Source organism: Oncorhynchus keta, chromosome 30 (genome assembly GCF_023373465.1).
Source record: "Oncorhynchus keta strain PuntledgeMale-10-30-2019 chromosome 30, Oket_V2, whole genome shotgun sequence".
NCBI classification, from domain to species: domain Eukaryota; kingdom Metazoa; phylum Chordata; class Actinopteri; order Salmoniformes; family Salmonidae; genus Oncorhynchus; species Oncorhynchus keta.
In genome coordinates, this window is record NC_068450.1 from 60,767,672 (window position 1) to 60,786,107 (window position 18,436).

Sequence of the window (18,436 nt, forward strand, 5' to 3'; positions counted from 1 at the left end):
GAGAGACAGATGGAGTGAGAGATGGAGGGAGAGACAGATGGAATGAGAGATGGAGGGAGAGACAGATGGAATGAGAGATGGAGGGAGAGACATGGAATGAGAGATGGAATGATAGATGGAGGGAGAGACAGATGGAGGGAGAGACAGATGGAATGAGAGATGGAGGGAGAGACATGGAATGAGAGATGGAATGATAGATGGAGGGAGAGACAGATGGAGGGAGAGACAGATGGAATGAGAGATGGAAGGAGAGACAGATGGAGTGAGAGACAGATGGAATGAGAGATGGAGGGAGAGACAGATGGAATGAGAGATGGAGGGAGAGACATGGAATGAGAGATGGAATGATAGATGGAGGGAGAGACAGATGGAGGGAGAGACAGATGGAATGAGAGATGAGGGAGAGACAGATGGAATGAGAGATGGAGGGAGAGACAGATGGAATGAGAGATGGAGTGAGAGACAGATGGATTGAGAGATGGAGGGAGAGACAGATGGATTGAGAGATGGAGGGAGAGACAGATGGAATAAGAGATGAGGAGAGACAGATGGAATGAGAGACAGCTGGAATGAGAGATGGAGGGAGAGACATGGAATGAGAGATGGAATGATAGATGGAGGGAGAGACAGATGGATGGAGAGACAGATGGAATGAGAGATGGAGGGAGAGACATGGAATGAGAGATGGAATGATAGATGGAGGGAGAGACAGATGGAGGGAGAGACAGATGGAATAAGAGATGAGGGAGAGACAGATGGAATGAGAGACAGCTGGAATGAGAGATGGAGGGAGAGACAGATGGAATGAGAGACAGATGGAATTAGAGATGGAGGGAGAGACAGATGAAATGAGAGATGAGGGAGAGACAGATGGAATGAGAGACAGATGGAATGAGAGATGGAGGGAGAGACAGATGGAATTAGAGATGGAGGGAGAGACAGATGGAATGAGAGATGAGGGAGAGACAGATGGAATGAGAGATGGAGGGAGAGACAGATGGAATGAGAGACAGATGGAATGAGAGATGGAGGGAGAGACAGATGGAATTAGAGATGGAGGGAGAGACAGATGGAATGAGAGACAGATGGAGGGAGAGACATATGGAATGAGAGACAGATGGAATGAGAGACAGATGGAATGAGAGACAGATGGAATGAGAGACAGATGGAATGAGAGACAGATGGAATGAGAGACAGATGGAGGGAGAGACATATGGAATGAGAGACAGATGGAATGAGAGACAGATGGAATGAGAGACAGATGGAATGAGAGACAGATGGAGGGAGAGACAGATGGAATGAGAGACAGATGGAGGGAGAGACAGATGGAATGAGAGACAGATGCAATGAGAGACAGATGGAGGGAGAGACAGATGCAATGAGAGACAGATGGAGGGAGAGACAGATGCAATGAGAGACAGATGGAGGGAGAGACAGATGGAATGAGAGACAGATGGAGGGAGAGACAGATGGAATGAGAGACAGATGGAATGAGAGACAGATGGAGGGAGAGACAGATGGAATGAGAGACAGATGGAATGAGAGACAGATGGAATGAGAGACAGATGGAGGGAGAGACATATGGAATGAGAGACAGATGGAATGAGAGACAGATGGAATGAGAGACAGATGGAGGGAGAGACAGATGCAATGAGAGACAGATGGAGGGAGAGACAGGTGGAATGACAGATGGAGGGGGAGACAGATGGAATGAGAGATGGAGGGAGAGACAGATGGAATGAGAGATGGATGGAGGGAGAGACAGATGGAATGAGAGATGGAGTGAGGAACAGATAGAATGAGAGACAGATGGAATGACAGATGGAGGGAGATACAGATGGAATGAGAGATGGAGGGAGAGACAGATGGAATGAGAGATGGATGGAGGGAGAGACAGATGGAATGAGAGATGGAGTGAGGAACAGATAGAATGAGAGACAGATGGAATGACAGATGGAGGGAGATACAGATGAAATGATAGATGGAGGGAGAGACAGATGGAGGGAGATACAGATGGCATGACAGATGGAATGAGGGATGGATGGAGAGACAGATGGAATGAGAGATGGATGGAGAGACAGATGGAATGAGAGATGGATGGAGAGACAGATGGAATGAGAGATGGATGGAGAGACAGATGGAATGAGAGATGGATGGAGAGACAGATGGAATGAGAGATGGATGGAGAGACAGATGGAATGAGAGATGGATGGAGAGACAGATGGAATGAGAGATGGAGGGAGAGACAGATGGAATGAGAGATGGATGGAGAGACAGATGGAATGAGAGATGGAGGGAGAGACAGATGGAATGAGAGATGGAGGGAGAGACAGATGGAATGAGAGATGGAGGGAGAGACAGATGGAATGAGAGACAGATGGAATTAGAGATGGAGGGAGAGACAGATGGAATGAGAGATGGAGGGAGAGACAGATGGAATGAGAGATGGAGGGAGAGACAGATGGAATGAGAGATGGAGGGAGAGACAGATGGAATGAGAGACAGATGGAATGAGAGATGGAGGGAGAGACAGATGGAATGAGAGACAGATGGAATGAGAGATGGAGGGAGAGACAGATGGAATGAGAGACAGATGGAATGAGAGATGGAGGGAGAGACAGATGGAATGAGAGATGGATGGAGAGACAGATGGAATGAGAGATGGATGGAGAGACAGATGGAATGAGAGATGGAGGGAGAGACAGATGGAATGAGAGATGGAGGGAGAGACAGATGGAATGAGAGATGGAGGGAGAGACAGATGGAATGAGAGATGGAGGGAGAGACAGATGGAATGAGAGATGGAGGGAGAGACATGGAAAGAGAGTAAAACTGCCATAGCCAAAAGGCTCAAGTCTGTTGCAATGAGAGTGATGGAGAGAATGAGAGAGAGAGAGAATAAAAGAGAGTGTGAGAGTTCCATAGCATTTCTCAGAGACGGGCTGGAATGAGAGAGAACGAGACTGTGAGAGCTACATATATCTACTCTGGCTGGCTGGAGATGAATGGAGAGAGAGAGAGAGAGAGAGAGAGAGAGAGAGAGAGAAAGAGAGAGTTGGAATGAGCGAAAGAGAGTGAAAGAAAGAGAGAGTGAGGGCGACAGAGGGGGGAGTTGAATTCCAGCTATTGTTGGAATGACATAGCAACACAGCAAAGAGGGAGGTGGTGTGTGTGTGTGTGTGTGTGTGTGTGTGTGTGTGTGTGTGTGTGTGTGTGTGTGTGTGTGTGTGTGTGTGTGTGTGTGTGTGTGTGTGTGTGTGTGTGTCTGTGTGTGTGTGTGTGTGTGTGTGTCTGTGTGTCTGTCTGTGTGTGTGTGTGTGTGTGTGTGTGTGTGTGTCTGTGTGTCTGTCTGTGTGTCTGTGTGTGTGTGTGTGTGTGTGTGTGTGTGTCTGTGTGTGTGTCTGTGTGTGTGTCTGTGTGTCTGTGTGTCTGTGTGTCTGTGTCTGTGTGTGTGTGTGTGTGTGTGTGTGTGTGTGTGTGTGTGTGTGTGTGTGTGTGTGTGTGAGTCTGTGTGTGTGTGTGTGTGTGTGTGTGTGTGTGTGTGTGTGTGTGTGTGTGTGTGTGTGTGTGTGTGTGTGTGTGTGTGTGTGTCTGTGTGTGTGTGTGTGTGTGTGTGTGTGTGTGTGTGTGTGTCTGTGTCTGTGTGTGTGTGTGTGTGTGTGTCTGTGTCTGTGTGGTTGTGTGAGGTCACTGGGTTCTCTGCTGTGGTCTAGCAGCTCCTCTTGTAGTAACTCTACTGTCTAGTAAGCTAATCATTATGCGGCAACTTTAGCTAGCTATCGGCAGTAGCAGTCTATTAGCACCAGCTAGCTTCAAGCTAACAGTCTGGAGCCTATCTCTGGGGGCTAGCATCAAGCTAATGGTCTATATGTTTTGGGGCTGGCATCAAACTAACTGTCTATCTGTGCTAGTATCAAGATAACAGTCTATATGTCTAGGGTAGGGATTAGCATCAAGCTAATGGCCTGTAGCCTATATTGTTGGGGATAGTATCAAGCTAACAGTATAGCCTATGTCTGGGGGATAGCATCAAGTTAACACCTCTATAACTGCCAGCTTCAAGCTATATGTCTGTACACTCTGTGACTCCGAATCTGTCTCTCTTTAGGACCCAGCAGGCATCTTTGAGCTGGTGGAGTTGGTGGGCAATGGAACCTACGGACAGGTGTACAAGGTAAGACACACACTTCTTTCTCTCTGTCCTGGTCTCCCTCTCTCCCCCTGGTCTCCCTCTCCCCCTGGTCTCCCTCTCCCCCTGGTCTCCCTCTCTCCCCCTGGTCTCCCTCTCCCCCTGGTCTCCCTCTCTCCCCCTGGTCTCCCTCTCTCCCCCTGGTCTCCCTCTCCCCCTGGTCTCCCTCTCTCCCCCTGGTCTCCCTCTCTCCCCCTGGTCTCCCTCTCTCCCCCTGGTCTCCCTCTCCCCCTGGTCTCCCTCTCTCCCCCTGGTCTCCCTCTCTCCCCCTGGTCTCCCTCTCCCCCTGGTCTCCCTCTCTCCCCCTGGTCTCCCTCTCTCCCCCTGGTCTCCCTCTCCCCCTGGTCTCCTCTCTCCCCCTGGTCTCCCTCTCTCCCCCTGGTCTCCCTCTCTCCCCCTGGTCTCCCTCTCTCCCCCTGGTCTCCCTCTCCCCCTGGTCTCCCTCTCTCCCCCTGGTCTCCCTCTCTCCCCCTGGTCTCCCTCTCTCCCCCTGGTCTCCCTCTCTCCCCCTGGTCTCCCTCTCTCCCCCTGGTCTCCCTCTCTCCCCCTGGTCTCCCTCTCTCCCCCTGGTCTCCCTCTCTCCCCCTGGTCTCCCTCTCTCCCCCTGGTCTCCCTCTCTCCCCCTGGTCTCCCTCTCTCTCCCCCTGGTCTCCCTCTCTCCCCCTGGTCTCCCCCCTCCCCTCTCTCCCCCTGGTCTCCCTCTCTCCCCCTGGTCTCCCTCTCTCCCCCTGGTCTCCCCTCTCCCCCTGGTCTCCCTCTCTCCCCCTGGTCTCCCTCTCTCCCCCTGGTCTCCCTCTCTCCCCCTGGTCTCCCTCTCTCCCCCTGGTCTCCCTCTCTCCCCCTGGTCTCCCTCTCTCCCCCTGGTCTCCCTCTCCCCCTGGTCTCCCTCTCTCCCCCTGGTCTCCCTCTCTCCCCCTGGTCTCCCTCTCTCCCCCTGGTCTCCCTCTCTCCCCCTGGTCTCCCTCTCTCCCCCTGGTCTCCCTCTCTCCCCCTGGTCTCCCTCTCTCCCCCTGGTCTCCCTCTCTCCCCCTGGTCTCCCTCTCTCCCCCTGGTCTCCCTCTCTCCCCCTGGTCTCCCTCTCTCCCCCCTGGTCTCCCTCTCCCCCCTATCTCTTATCAGTAGGAAACAGTCATTTGTATCTGACAAGATGCAGAGGGATGTATATTTCAGGACACAGGATATGACTGAGCGATTTCCCGTCTCTGCCTCTGTCAGGGGTTTATGTTTGATTGGCGTAATGGTGGCTCGGGGTCTCAGTTGCTCCAGTGTGAGCCCAAGTGTCACTGTCTTTTTTTACAAACCTCCTTTCCTCTCGTTTAAAAAAAAAATCCTCTCCTTTCCTTTCCTTTCCTTATCCTTCCTCTCCTGTCCTCTCCTCCGGTGCCGTTACGATATATATTGTGATTCTCACGATTCTACATGTATTGTGATTCTCACGATTCTACATGTATTGTGATTCTCACGATTCTACATGTATTGTGATTCTCACGATTCTACATGCATTGTGATTCTCACGATTCTACATGCATTGTGATTCTCACGATTCTACATGTATTGTGATTCTCACGATTCTACATGTATTGTGATTCTCACGATTCTACATGTATTGTGATTCTCACGATTCTACATGCATTGTGATTCTCACGATTCTACATGCATTGTGATTCTCACGATTCTACATGTATTGTGATTCTCACGATTCTACATGTATTGTGATTCTCACGATTCTACATGCATTGTGATTCTCACGATTCTACATGCATTGTGATTCTCACGATTCTACATGCATTGTGATTCTCACGATTCTACATGCATTGTGATTCTCACGATTCTACATGCATTGTGATTCTCACGATTCTACATGCATTGTGATTCTCACGATTCTACATGCATTGTGATTCTCACGATTCTACATGCATTGTGATTCTCACGATTCTACATGCATTGTGATTCTCACGATTCTACATGCATTGTGATTCTCACGATTCTACATGCATTGTGATTCTCACGATTCTACATGCATTGTGATTCTCACGATTCTACATGCATTGTGATTCTCACGATTCTACATGTATTGTGATTCTCACGATTCTACATGCATTGTGATTCTCACGATTCTACATGCATTGTGATTCTCACGATTCTACATGTATTGTGATTCTCACGATTCTACATGCATTGTGATTCTCACGATTCTACATGCATTGTGATTCTCACGATTCTACATGCATTGTGATTCTCACGATTCTACATGCATTGTGATTCTCACGATTCTACATGCATTGTGATTCTCACGATTCTACATGCATTGTGATTCTCACGATTCTACATGCATTGTGATTCTCACGATTCTACATGTATTGTGATTCTCACGATTCTACATGTATTGTGATTCTCACGATTCTACATGCATTGTGATTCTCACGATTCTACATGTATTGTGATTCTCACGATTCTACATGCATTGTGATTCTCACGATTCTACATGCATTGTGATTCTCACGATTCTACATGCATTGTGATTCTCACGATTCTACATGCATTGTGATTCTCACGATTCTACATGCATTGTGATTCTCACGATTCTACATGTATTGTGATTCTCACGATTCTACATGTATTGTGATTCTCACGATTCTACATGTATTGTGATTCTCACGATTCTACATGCATTGTGATTCTCACGATTCTACATGTATTGTGATTCTCACGATTCTACATGTATTGTGATTCTCACGATTCTACATGCATTGTGATTCTCACGATTCTACATGTATTGCGATTCTCACGATTCTACATGTATTGCGATTCTCACGATTCTACATGTATTGTGATTCTCACGATTCTACATGTATTGTGATTCTCACGATTCTACATGCATTGTGATTCTCACGATTCTACATGTATTGCGATTCTCACGATTCTACATGTATTGCGATTCTCACGATTCTACATGTATTGTGATTCTCACGATTCTACATGTATTGCGATTCTCACGATTCTACATGTATTGCGATTCTCACGATTCTACATGTATTGCGATTCTCACGATTCTACATGCATTGCGATTCTCACGATTCTACATGTATTGCGATTCTCACGATTCTACATGCATTGCGATTCTCACGATTCTACATGTATTGCGATTCTCACGATTCTACATGTATTGCGATTCTCACGATTCTACATGCATTGCGATTCTCACGATTCTACATGTATTGCGATTCTCACGATTCTACATGCATTGTGATTCTCACGATTCTACATGTATTGCGATTCTCACGATTCTACATGTATTGCGATTCTCACGATTCTACATGCATTGCGATTCTCACGATTCTACATGTATTGCGATTCTCACGATTCTACATGCATTGTGATTCTCACGATTCTACATGTATTGCGATTCTCACGATTCTACATGTATTGTGATTCTCACGATTCTACATGTATTGTGATTCTCATGATTCTACATGTATTGTGATTCTCACGATTCTACATGTATTGTGATTCTCATGATTCTACATGCATTGTGATTCTCACGATTCTACATGTATTGTGATTCTCATGATTCTACATGTATTGTGATTCTCACGATTCTACATGTATTGCGATTCTCACGATTCTACATGCATTGTGATTCTCACGATTCTACATGTATTGTGATTCTCATGATTCTACATGTATTGTGATTCTCACGATTCTACATGTATTGTGATTCTCACGATTCTACATGTATTGTGATTCTCACGATTCTACATGTATTGTGATTCTCACGATTCTACATGTATTGTGATTCTCACGATTCTACATGTATTGTGATTCTCACGATTCTACATGCATTGTGATTCTCACGATTCTACATGTATTGCGATTCTCACGATTCTACATGTATTGCGATTCTCACGATTCTACATGTATTGTGATTCTCACGATTCTACATGTATTGTGATTCTCACGATTCTACATGCATTGTGATTCTCACGATTCTACATGTATTGCGATTCTCACGATTCTACATGTATTGCGATTCTCACGATTCTACATGTATTGTGATTCTCACGATTCTACATGTATTGCGATTCTCACGATTCTACATGTATTGCGATTCTCACGATTCTACATGTATTGCGATTCTCACGATTCTACATGCATTGCGATTCTCACGATTCTACATGTATTGCGATTCTCACGATTCTACATGCATTGTGATTCTCACGATTCTACATGTATTGCGATTCTCACGATTCTACATGTATTGCGATTCTCACGATTCTACATGCATTGCGATTCTCACGATTCTACATGTATTGCGATTCTCACGATTCTACATGCATTGTGATTCTCACGATTCTACATGTATTGCGATTCTCACGATTCTACATGTATTGTGATTCTCACGATTCTACATGTATTGTGATTCTCATGATTCTACATGTATTGTGATTCTCACGATTCTACATGTATTGTGATTCTCATGATTCTACATGCATTGTGATTCTCACGATTCTACATGTATTGTGATTCTCATGATTCTACATGTATTGTGATTCTCACGATTCTACATGTATTGCGATTCTCACGATTCTACATGCATTGTGATTCTCACGATTCTACATGTATTGTGATTCTCATGATTCTACATGTATTGTGATTCTCACGATTCTACATGTATTGTGATTCTCACGATTCTACATGCATTGTGATTCTCACGATTCTACATGCATTGTGATTCTCACGATTCTACATGCATTGTGATTCTCACGATTCTACATGCATTGTGATTCTCACGATTCTACATGTATTGTGATTCTCACGATTCTACATGTATTGTGATTCTCACGATTCTACATGCATTGTGATTCTCACGATTCTACATGCATTGTGATTCTCACGATTCTACATGCATTGTGATTCTCACGATTCTACATGCATTGTGATTCTCACGATTCTACATGCATTGTGATTCTCACGATTCTACATGCATTGTGATTCTCACGATTCTACAAGCATTGTGATTCTCACGATTCTACATGCATTGTGATTCTCACGATTCTACATGCATTGTGATTCTCACGATTCTACATGTATTGTGATTCTCACGATTCTACATGCATTGTGATTCTCACGATTCTACATGTATTGTGATTCTCACGATTCTACATGCATTGTGATTCTCACGATTCTACATGCATTGTGATTCTCACGATTCTACATGTATTGTGATTCTCACGATTCTACATGCATTGTGATTCTCACGATTCTACATGCATTGTGATTCTCACGATTCTACATGTATTGTGATTCTCACGATTCTACATGTATTGTGATTCTCACGATTCTACATGTATTGTGATTCTCACGATTCTACATGTATTGCGATTCTCACGATTCTACATGCATTGTGATTCTCACGATTCTACATGTATTGTGATTCTCACGATTCTACATGCATTGTGATTCTCACGATTCTACATGTATTGTGATTCTCACGATTCTACATGTATTGCGATTCTCACGATTCTACATGCATTGTGATTCTCACGATTCTACATGTATTGCGATTCTCACGATTCTACATGCATTGTGATTCTCACGATTCTACATGCATTGTGATTCTCACGATTCTACATGCATTGTGATTCTCACGATTCTACATGCATTGTGATTCTCACGATTCTACATGCATTGTGATTCTCACGATTCTACATGTATTGTGATTCTCACGATTCTACATGTATTGTGATTCTCACGATTCTACATGTATTGTGATTCTCACGATTCTACATGTATTGTGATTCTCACGATTCTACATGTATTGTGATTCTCACGATTCTACATGTATTGCGATTCTCACGATTCTACATGTATTGCGATTCTCACGATTCTACATGCATTGTGATTCTCACGATTCTACATGTATTGTGATTCTCACGATTCTACATGCATTGTGATTCTCACGATTTTACATGTATTGCGATTCTCACGATTCTACATGCATTGTGATTCTCACGATTCTACATGTATTGCGATTCTCACGATTCTACATGCATTGTGATTCTCACGATTCTACATGTATTGCGATTCTCACGATTCTACATGTATTGCGATTCTCACGATTCTACATGTATTGTGATTCTCACGATTCTACATGTATTGTGATTCTCACGATTCTACATGTATTGTGATTCTCACGATTCTACATGCATTGTGATTCTCACGATTCTACATGCATTGTGATTCTCACGATTCTACATGTATTGTGATTCTCATGATTCTACATGTATTGTGATTCTCACGATTCTACATGTATTGTGATTCTCATGATTCTACATGCATTGTGATTCTCACGATTCTACATGTATTGTGATTCTCATGATTCTACATGTATTGCGATTCTCACGATTCTACATGCATTGTGATTCTCACGATTCTACATGTATTGTGATTCTCACGATTCTACATGTATTGCGATTCTCACGATTCTACATGCATTGTGATTCTCACGATTCTACATGTATTGTGATTCTCACGATTCTACATGCATTGTGATTCTCACGATTCTACATGCATTGTGATTCTCACGATTCTACATGCATTGTGATTCTCACGATTCTACATGCATTGTGATTCTCACGATTCTACATGCATTGTGATTCTCACGATTCTACATGCATTGTGATTCTCACGATTCTACATGTATTGTGATTCTCACGATTCTACATGTATTGTGATTCTCACGATTCTACATGCATTGTGATTCTCACGATTCTACATGTATTGTGATTCTCACGATTCTACATGCATTGTGATTCTCACGATTCTACATGTATTGTGATTCTCACGATTCTACATGTATTGCGATTCGATACTGTGATTTTATTGTGATTCGATGTTCTCGACATATTGCTCACCATGTCTGCTGCAGGGAGACGAGAGACAAGAGCCACGAGAAAACAAAATAAAAGTCATGGAAATAAAAGTGCTGAAAACAAATTGGCCCCCAATGTAAAAATCAGATGGATAACAAGCTATGAAGGTAATACACTGGATTTTTGGTACAGGTACAGGTACAGGTACAGCCAACGAGCACAAAAATAATATTGCGCTATTATCCAAACCTTATGATACAATATTTAGTCCAAAAATAATATCCTGACGGTATGGTTCTTTCCCCCCCCCACACTAGTGTTAATGTTTGTGTATAATGGACTAGTGTGTGTGTGAAGGTCATGTTGGAATGGGGAGTAGAGATGGCTCTGATTGGATAAACAAAAGAGGTCAGCAAGAGGTCAACGCTGTTAGCCACAGATGAAGTTTGACAGCCTCTTCCGTGTGTGTGTGTGTTTCTGTGAGACTGTTGCATCTTGTGTTTGTGTGTCTGCGCGTGCTTGTGTGTGTGGGGTGTGTGAGAGTTATGTGAGTTCAGTTATTGCTGACGATGCTCTCTGACTGAAAGTCGCGCCTCATTTGCTGGATGACATTCAGCCTGTCTACTGTAATACACTATACACTACTGTAATACACTATACACTACTGTAATACACTATACACTACTGTAATACACTATAGACATATAGGCCCACTGCAGTATACTGTAGTATATACTAACCCTGTCTACTGTAATACACTATACACTACTAATACACTATAGCCATATAGGCCCACTGCAGTATACTGTAGTATATACTAACCCTGTCTACTGTAATACACTATACACTACTAATACACTATAGCCATGTAGGCCCACTGCAGTATACTGTAGTATATACTAACCCTGTCTACTGTAATACACTATACACTACTGTAATACACTATAGACATATAGGCCCACTGCAGTATACTGTAGTATATACTAACCCTGTCTACTGTAATACACTATACACTACTGTAATACACTATAGACATATAGGCCCACTGCAGTATACTGTAGTATATACTAACCCTGTCTACTGTAATACACTATACACTACTGTAATACACTATACACTACTGTAATACACTCTAGCCATATAGGCCCACTGCAGTATACTGTAGTATATACTAACCCTGTCTACTCTAATACACTATACACTACTAATACACTATAGCCATGTAGGCCCACTGCAGTATACTGTAGTATATACTAACCCTGTCTACTGTAATACACTATACACTACTGTAATACACTATAGACATATAGGCCCACTGCAGTATACTGTAGTATATACTAACCCTGTCTACTGTAATACACTATACACTACTAATACACTATAGCCATGTAGGCCCACTGCAGTATACTGTAGTATATACTAACCCTGTCTACTGTAATACACTATACACTACTAATACACTATAGCCATGTAGGCCCACTGCAGTATACTGTAGTATATACTAACCCTGTCTACTGTAATACACTATACACTACTAATACACTATAGCCATATAGGCCCACTGCAGTATACTGTAGTATATACTAACCCTGTCTACTGTAATACACTATACACTACTAATACACTATAGCCATATAGGCCCACTGCAGTATACTGTAGTATATACTAACCCTGTCTACTGTAATACACTATACACTACTAATACACTATAGCCATGTAGGCCCACTGCAGTATACTGTAGTATATACTAACCCTGTCTACTGTAATACACTATACACTACTAATACACTATAGCCATGTAGGCCCACTGCAGTATACTGTAGTATATACTAACCATGTCTACTGTAATACACTATACACTACTAATACACTATACACTACTGTAATACACTCTAGCCATGTAGGCCCACTGCAGTATACTGTAGTATATACTAACCATGTCTACTGTAATACACTATACACTACTAATACACTATACACTACTGTAATACACTCTAGCCATGTAGGCCCACTGCAGTATACTGTAGTATATACTAACCATGTCTACTGTAATACACTATACACTACTAATACACTATACACTACTGTAATACACTCTAGCCATGTAGGCCCACTGCAGTATACTGTAGTATATACTAACCATGTCTACTGTAATACACACTATACACTACTAATACACTATACACTACTGTAATACACTCTAGCCATGTAGGCCCACTGCAGTATACTGTAGTATATACTAACCCTGTCTACTGTAATACACTATACACTACTGTAATACACTCTAGCCATATAGGCCCACTGCAGTATACTGTAGTATATACTAACCCTGTCTACTGTAATACACTATACACTACTAATACACTATAGCCATGTAGGCCCACTGCAGTATACTGTAGTATATACTAACCCTGTCTACTGTAATACACTATACACTACTAATACACTATAGCCATGTAGGCCCACTGCAGTATACTGTAGTATATACTAACCCTGTCTACTGTAATACACTATACACTACTAATACACTCTAGCCATATAGGCCCACTGCAGTATACTGTAGTATATACTAACCCTGTCTACTGTAATACACTATACACTACTAATACACTCTAGCCATATAGGCCCACTGCAGTATACTGTAGTATATACTAACCCTGTCTACTGTAATACACTATACACTGGATAAGAGCGTCTGCTAAATGACTTAAATGTAAATGTAAATGTAAATAGCCATGTAGGCCCACTGCAGTATACTGTAGTATATACTAACCCTGTCTACTGTAATACACTATACACTACTAATACACTATAGCCATGTAGGCCCACTGCAGTATACTGTAGTATATACTAACCATGTCTACTGTAATACACTATACACTACTAATACACTATACACTACTGTAATACACTCTAGCCATGTAGGCCCACTGCAGTATACTGTAGTATATACTAACCCTGTCTACTGTAATACACTATACACTACTGTAATACACTCTAGCCATATAGGCCCACTGCAGTATACTGTAGTATATACTAACCCTGTCTACTGTAATACACTCTAGCCATATAGGCCCACTGCAGTATACTGTAGTATATACTAACCCTGTCTACTGTAATACACTCTAGCCATATAGGCCCACTGCAGTATACTGTAGTATATACTAACCCTGTCTACTGTAATACACTATACACTACTGTAATACACTCTAGCCATATAGGCCCACTGCAGTATACTGTAGTATATACTAACCCTGTCTACTGTAATACACTATACACTACTGTAATACACTCTAGCCATATAGGCCCACTGCAGTATACTGTAGTATATACTAACCCTGTCTACTGTAATACACTATACACTACTGTAATACACTCTAGCCATATAGGCCCACTGCAGTATACTGTAGTATATACTAACCCTGTCTACTGTAATACACTATACACTACTGTAATACACTCTAGCCATATAGGCCCACTGCAGTATACTGTAGTATATACTAACCCTGTCTACTGTAATACACTATACACTACTGTAATACACTCTAGCCATATAGGCCCACTGCAGTATACTGTAGTATATACTAACCCTGTCTACTGTAATACACTATACACTACTGTAATACACTCTAGCCATATAGGCCCACTGCAGTATACTGTAGTATATACTAACCCTGTCTACTGTAATACACTCTAGCCATATAGGCCCACTGCAGTATACTGTAGTATATACTAACCCTGTCTACTGTAATACACTCTAGCCATATAGGCCCACTGCAGTATACTGTAGTATATACTAACCCTGTCTACTGTAATACACTATACACTACTGTAATACACTCTAGCCATATAGGCCCACTGCAGTATACTGTAGTATATACTAACCCTGTCTACTGTAATACACTATACACTACTGTAATACACTCTAGCCATATAGGCCCACTGCAGTATACTGTAGTATATACTAACCCTGTCTACTGTAATACACTATACACTACTGTAATACACTCTAGCCATATAGGCCCACTGCAGTATACTGTAGTATATACTAACCCTGTCTACTGTAATACACTATACACTACTGTAATACACTCTAGCCATATAGGCCCACTGCAGTATACTGTAGTATATACTAACCCTGTCTACTGTAATACACTATACACTACTGTAATACACTCTAGCCATATAGGCCCACTGCAGTATACTGTAGTATATACTAACCCTGTCTACTGTAATACACTATACACTACTGTAATACACTCTAGCCATATAGGCCCACTGCAGTATACTGTAGTATATACTAACCCTGTCTACTGTAATACACTATACACTACTGTAATACACTCTAGCCATATAGGCCCACTGCAGTATACTGTAGTATATACTAACCCTGTCTACTGTAATACACTATACACTACTGTAATACACTCTAGCCATATAGGCCCACTGCAGTATACTGTAGTATATACTAACCCTGTCTACTGTAATACACTATACACTACTGTAATACACTCTAGCCATATAGGCCCACTGCAGTATACTGTAGTATATACTAACCCTGTCTACTCTAATACACTATACACTACTAATACACTATAGCCATATAGGTCCACTGCAGTATACTGTAGTATATACTAACCCTGTCTACCCTAATACACTATACACTACTAATACACTATAGCCATATAGGTCCACTGCAGTATACTGTAGTATATACTAACCCTGTCTACTCTAATACACTATACACTACTAATACACTATAGCCATATAGGCCCACTGCAGTATACTGTAGTATATACTAACCCTGTCTACTCTAATACACTATACACTACTAATACACTATAGCCATATAGGCCCACTGCAGTATACTGTAGTATATACTAACCCTGTCTACTCTAATACACTATACACTACTAATACACTATAGCCATATAGGCCCACTGCAGTATACTGTAGTATATACTAACCCTGTCTACTGTAATACACTATAGCCATATAGGCCCACTGAAGTATACTGTAGTATATACTAACCCTGTCTACTGCAGTATACTGTAATATATACTAACCCTGACTACTGTAATACACTATAGCCATATAGGCCCACTGCAGTATACTGTAGTATATACTAACCCTGTCTACTGCAGTATACTGTAATATATACTAACCCTGACTACTGTAATACACTATAGCCATATAGGCCCACTGCAGTATACTGTAATATATACTAACCCTGACTACTGTAATACACTATAGCCATATAGGCCCACTGCAGTATACTGTAGTATATACTAACCCTGTCTACTGTAATACACTATACACTACTGTAATACACTCTAGCCATATAGGCCCACTGCAGTATACTGTAGTATATACTAACCCTGTCTACTGTAATACACTATACACTACTGTAATACACTCTAGCCATATAGGCCCACTGCAGTATACTGTAGTATATACTAACCCTGTCTACTGTAATACACTATACACTACTGTAATACACTCTAGCCATATAGGCCCACTGCAGTATACTGTAGTATATACTAACCCTGTCTACTGTAATACACTATACACTACTGTAATACACTCTAGCCATATAGGCCCACTGCAGTATACTGTAGTATATACTAACCCTGTCTACTGTAATACACTATAGCCATATAGGCCCACTGAAGTATACTGTAGTATATACTAACCCTGTCTACTGCAGTATACTGTAATATATACTAACCCTGACTACTGTAATACACTATAGCCATATAGGCCCACTGCAGTATACTGTAGTATATACTAACCCTGTCTACTGCAGTATACTGTAATATATACTAACCCTGACTACTGTAATACACTATAGCCATATAGGCCCACTGCAGTATACTGTAATATATACTAACCCTGACTACTGTAATACACTATAGCCATATAGGCCCACTGCAGTATACTGTAGTATATACTAACCCTGTCTACTGTAATACACTATACACTACTGTAATACACTCTAGCCATATAGGCCCACTGCAGTATACTGTAGTATATACTAACCCTGTCTACTGTAATACACTATACACTACTGTAATACACTCTAGCCATATAGGTCCACTGCAGTATACTGTAGTATATACTAACCCTGTCTACCCTAATACACTATACACTACTGTAATACACTCTAGCCATATAGGCCCACTGCAGTATACTGTAGTATATACTAACCCTGTCTACTGTAATACACTATACACTACTGTAATACACTCTAGCCATATAGGCCCACTGCAGTATACTGTAGTATATACTAACCCTGTCTACTCTAATACACTATACACTACTAATACACTATAGCCATATAGGTCCACTGCAGTATACTGTAGTATATACTAACCCTGTCTACCCTAATACACTATACACTACTAATACACTATAGCCATATAGGCCCACTGCAGTACACTGTAGTATATACTAACCCTGTCTACTCTAATACACTATACACTACTAATACACTATAGCCATATAGGTCCACTGCAGTATACTGTAGTATATACTAACCCTGTCTACTCTAATACACTATACACTACTAATACACTATAGCCATATAGGCCCACTGCAGTATACTGTAGTATATACTAACCCTGTCTACTCTAATACACTATACACTACTAATACACTAAAGCCATATAGGCCCACTGCAGTATACTGTAGTATATACTAACCCTGTCTACTCTAATACACTATACACTACTAATACACTATAGCCATATAGGCCCACTGCAGTATACTGTAGTATATACTAACCCTGTCTACTCTAATACACTATACACTACTAATACACTATAGCCATATAGGCCCACTGCAGTATACTGTAGTATATACTAACCCTGTCTACTGCAGTATACTGTAATATATACTAACCCTGACTACTGTAATACACTATAGCCATATAGGCCCACTGCAGTATACTGTAGTATATACTAACCCTGTCTACTGTAATACACTATAGCCATATAGGCCCACTGAAGCATACTGTAGTATATACTAACCCTGTCTACTGCAGTATACTGTAATATATACTAACCCTGACTACTGTAATACACTATAGCCATATAGGCCCACTGCAGTATACTGTAGTATATACTAACCCTGTCTACTGCAGTATACTGTAATATATACTAACCCTGACTACTGTAATACACTATAGCCATATAGGCCCACTGCAGTATACTGTAATATATACTAACCCTGACTACTGTAATACACTATAGACATATAGGCCCACTGCAGTATACTGTAGTATATACTAACCCTGTCTACTGTAATACACTATAGCCATATAGGCCCACTGCAGTATACTATAGTATATACTAACCCTGTCTACTGTAATACACTA

At 41.8% G+C, this 18,436-nt stretch overlaps 1 pseudogene; it reads left to right on the plus strand.

Annotated features, from left to right (window-relative positions):
* LOC118382390 (TRAF2 and NCK-interacting protein kinase-like) overlaps window positions 1–18,436 on the plus strand; it is a 69,160-nt pseudogene that overhangs the window by 3,972 nt on the left and 46,752 nt on the right.